This window comes from Nematolebias whitei, chromosome 17 (genome assembly GCF_014905685.2).
Source record: "Nematolebias whitei isolate Nwh7 chromosome 17, NemWhi1, whole genome shotgun sequence".
NCBI classification, from domain to species: Eukaryota; Metazoa; Chordata; class Actinopteri; order Cyprinodontiformes; family Rivulidae; genus Nematolebias; species Nematolebias whitei.
In genome coordinates, this window is record NC_056514.1 from 23,828,079 (window position 1) to 23,832,913 (window position 4,835).

At 41.0% G+C, this 4,835-nt stretch overlaps 1 protein-coding gene across 1 annotated transcript in view; it reads right to left on the reverse strand.

Annotated features, from left to right (window-relative positions):
• LOC119423947 (actin-binding LIM protein 1-like) overlaps positions 1–4,835 on the reverse strand; it is a 190,146-nt gene that overhangs the window by 114,231 nt on the left and 71,080 nt on the right. The gene's annotated exons all lie outside the window — the stretch shown is intronic.

The following is a 4,835-nucleotide window of genomic DNA, read 5'->3' on the forward strand; positions in this document are numbered from 1 at the left end:
GTTTGGGGGAAATTGGACACATGCTGTGCAACACTGGAGTCTCAGTCCCATATAAACCAGCTGAATCAGTAGGGAGAGTACTGGATGATATTGTGCTGTAAGCTGGGGGTACAGAAGCACTCTGCCTCTGGAGAAGCTGCAGAATAACAGTGATGTCAGCTGTCATGCGAGTTTCCAACCTGGGGTGGTTAGATGAAGAAAATAACAGAGGACAGTTAATTAGGCCGTTGTCATGAAAATCCCTGAGTACTGAAGCTGATACCCTGAGCAGACTAGCTGTTAAAGAAAAATAAGAGGGGCTATGGCTCTACACCAGTAGAGCAGGCACTTCTTGGATGTGCTGCTTGAAAGTTATTGGGATTTAAAAGGGAGCGGGAGCGGTGCACCTGTTAAGCTGTGATTGCAACACCTCAAGTCGAGACTCCAGCTCGCTGGGTCTCTCTTCTGTGATCAGTGCAGGGTGGTTTGAGTTGCAGGCAGAAGATCGCAAGACGTGATTGGAGCACTGTTGAGACTGTTGATCTGGCCAGAAGCGATACATTCCCGGCTCGTTCAAAGATGAGGCTGAGGTCAAGACAAACAAACTGATTAACACATTTAAGCTTTTTAGATAAAAAAAAATAAACTTTTGTGTTTTGTTTCGATTATTACAGCATGCTTAAACTCTCAAAACTGGATTACCATTTTTAAATGTCAGTCAAGATTCCTTCCTACCTTGATTGCCTTGGTCCAACACCACATCCCCCCTCACTGAGATTCCACTTTGGGGCTGCAGTGGCACCGCAGAGGGAGAGCATTCCTGTCTGGCATCTTCTGGAGGGCAAAGCTCTGTTCCAGCATTGTGAGCAAGAGGCTTTGCCAGGCCTTCACTTGACTGGGAACATGACCCACAGCTCCAGAGATCCTCCCAGCCGGCCTGAGGTGGTGAGTGATGGCAGGACTGAAGAGGATAGGAGTCTTCATGATCGATTCCATCTATTTACAGGAAAACTCTTTAGTCAATCCACTACAGTACATTATTTGTCTCACGATCACATACAGGTCATCAGGGAGGCAGCTCTGACAGAGACGAAGAAGAAACACCAACAAAAAGACTATTATAATATTGATTACTTTGCCTTTAAGGATTAGTTAGACCTTTATGCTCTAGTTGCTCAATATATATGAACTTGAGACATTTTAACTCACTATACTGACAAATGAAGGTCATCTTACTGATTTGTGGAAAATCAATTAATGGGTGTTTTGTCTTGTTGGTGCCAAATATATAAACTTTACATTAGTTGGAGAGCCATTTGCAAGGCTGATTATTGATGCTTTTATGCCATTACCATGGTTTAAACTCAGATAAATGACTCACCTGGCCTTATTCTGCAGTCAAGGGAGTGAATTCTGTGTTTTGGTTTGTGGCGATATTCCCATTCGTCCCCAGAATCATCGGTTATTATCGGTGGCACTGGATCAGTCTGGTGACCACATAGAAAACAATCATGTTTGGTATACAGCTTAAATTAACCATAACATATAGCAAACAAATAAAGTGACCATCTATTTATTTTTATCCTATTGTGTTGGCGCACATCTCGCAGGTCAAACGTGATATCTAGGTCCTTCCAGAAGTTGTCAGCAAAATCTGGGTAAACATCAAGAACGTCTAGCAGATCTTCCCTTTGGATGCAGTGTAGATCACAGTAAGTGATGGTGTACACGTCTGCGTTGGACCTTCCTGGTTGGTCAAACAGGTGGATAAGCTCTCCAAAGATGTCGTTCTTTTCTGTATGAGAATGAAGATGCTTTCTTTCATTCCTTTGACACCATTGTCAGAGCGTTTATTTATTGCAGCATGGTTTATTACGGTAGTTATACCTAATAAGGCTATCACCACATAATCCCTCATGACTTGAATGGAACCACGTGAGATAAAGAAAAGCGAGTCCAGGATGTCGCCATAGTGAATCAAAGTGTCCCCTGGAGGAGCATGGACGGTCCTGATCCTCATCGCTAATGCACGTAGACATGCTTTACTGCCTCCACGGAAAGCCTTGCAGTTGCGTAGCAAAGAACGATTGAGGTGCAAACAGATGTCTGCCTGCAGAGACACTGGAAAACCCTTTAACACCTTACAGAGGGAATACAAAACCGTCATCATTTCAATGATTAGACATAAGAAACAAACATGTGCAACATAAGAGTATACATTTCTTTACATACAGCATTCATGTCTATGCCATTTGTGTAGGTCCAGGCATGCTGAAAGTACTCCTCTAGTCTTTGGCGAAGAGCTCCTGGAATTTGGTGAAAGCGGATGAACTCTTTGACCCGCAGCATTTGGGTGTGGTAGCGGGTTGTGCCTGAGTACAGTCGCTGTATTATGGCAGACACATTCCCAAATATGCTGGCATACATGAGAGCTGATGGGAAACACATATGACTGTTATTTAAGATTAAATAATAATAATAATGAAAAAAAGATTATAAAAACAACTTCTTGCTCTGTCTGCTAAAGGACTGTACAAAAACGATTGTAGCGTTTCATAAAATCATAGAATCTTAAACACGTAGCTCCATATTTGCTATTGTGGATGCTAGCATGCATTTACGCTGAAAAATACATTTATGCAATACCGGTACATATTTTGTTCTTAATGGTCACTGTCTTGTCTACATTAAAGGTACTATCTCAATGGTCTGCTATTTTTGGGGACAAGTTGGAGAGACAAAATTAAGGGGAAACAACTAAATTTACCCACGTTATCACTGAATCAAGATGTTAGCGCAAACATTTTGGACCAAAATTTACTGCCAATTTGCGTACATATTTAGTGAACATTGCATGACACAGGAAGTGCAGCTCTGGAACTCTAAAATTACAGTAACTAAATTAGGAATGCCTGCAACAACTTTTTTGGGAGGAATATTTTCTTACAAACTTATCAAACATGTTCAAAATTCAGCAACACAGAACACACTGCTATTTGTTGCCAACAATCACCACCTAGTGAGATGCTGCCTTAAAGCTGGTGAGGCTCCGTCCAGCGTCAAATTATAACGAGGAACACCATTGACAACCTCAACTAGCATGCTAGCTAACAGTTAGTAATAGAGTATAAGAGGGGGGTTGGAGGTAAATTCAGTTAAGGAAGTATTCAGCAGAATGGTGTAAAGTGAAAATGATCTCAAATGGGACCCATTAGTAGATGATACACTGCTGGACCAAAAGCAGTGACCAAAAGTGTTTCAAGAATAACGTCCATCCACTGTCACCTGCAGAACTGAAAGGACGATTTTTGAAGTGAGGTTCTTTCAAGTAAATATCAACAGTTAGTACTTTAACTGCTGTGACATCATTCACAGAGAACAGTGTATAAAGAGCACAAGTTTCCAGGCTACGCCAATGGGTAGCAGTTGTGTCCATTTCATATCGTGTTTCAAGCCTATGAAACAACTCTTTCTCAGTGATGTCATACTAGTTTGAAAGAATATTACAATAACCAATATTAACCTTTTACACTTTCGGATGGCACTGTTCATTTAGTTTGCCACCATTTTCTTAATCAAACAATGTCTGTGTCACTACGCAAATGTGTGTGTGCTTTACATGGATGTGCATGATATAGGCTATAGTTTATACTCTGCACACATATATTTGCATAGTAAAACAAATGTTGATCGGGGCAAAGGTCTTTCAACAAAACAAATCAATTCACACATCTTGTCTGTCAGAAATGTTCTAAGTGAAAGTCAGAATTTCTTAATTAGGTCAGAGAAGGTGCATAGGAAGAGGATTCAGTGTCTTACCACTGAAGTCGCTATAGAAAACGTTTGAAAAATGTTAAAGGAATAGATAGTTGCTCTGTTCATGTGTAACAATTATGGCTCTGCTTGGTTTCAGGGCAGAAGATAATGTATAAAAATAAAATCATTGTGTCCAGTTAAAAATTTTTTTTACAGCACATGGGCAGAGCATTATATCCAGTGCTCCACTGTGCCAATTCATAAAACGTTAATAGACCCATTACAAGGCTAGCAAACGTCATTATTTCCAGAGTGCTGCCCAAAGGGATAGATTTTAATTGTTTGAAATGTACATGATGGTAACTGATTGAGAATCCATTACTTTGTTGTGAGTCAATACTTTGCCTCAATTTATTCTTCCACTAATTTAATGGTCTACATTAAAAACAAAGCAGTATTTTGTGCTAGTTAGTTTATGGTAATAAAAACCTATTTAATGTAATAAGGAAATCTTAGATGGAGATCTTTATGAGCCAGCTGTACAGTTTTGTGTATGGCTAATTTTAGTGTGACAAGTGAAATGAATTTCAAGCATCGACTGAAAAGTGCTTGATAATAGCCAACATGAACTGATGACCAATGTTTGGCTCATCAGAAGGTGACTCTGATGAGTCAATACTCCAAAATAGTTGGAATGATGCTACAAAAAAAAGAGTGCCAACATTCCTGAATTTAAAAGGATCTCAGAACCCTTGCACATTTTGGCTTTAAAATTTTATTTCTATATTCTACAAAAAATTGATTACTTTTAAATAAATATATACATATAACCATCCATCCATCTATCCATTTTCTTCCGCTTATCCGGGGTCGGGTCGCGGGGGTAGCAGCCTAAGTAGGGAGGCCCAGACTTCTCTCTCCCCAGCCACTTGGGCCAGCTCTTCCGGGGGAATCCCGAGGCGTTCCCAGGCCAGCCGAGAAACAGTCCCTCCAGCGTGTCCTGGGTCTTCCCCTGGGCCTCCTCCCGGTGGGACGTGTCCAGAACACCTCACCAGGGAGGCGTCCAGGAGGCATCCTAAACAGATGCCCGAGCCACCTAA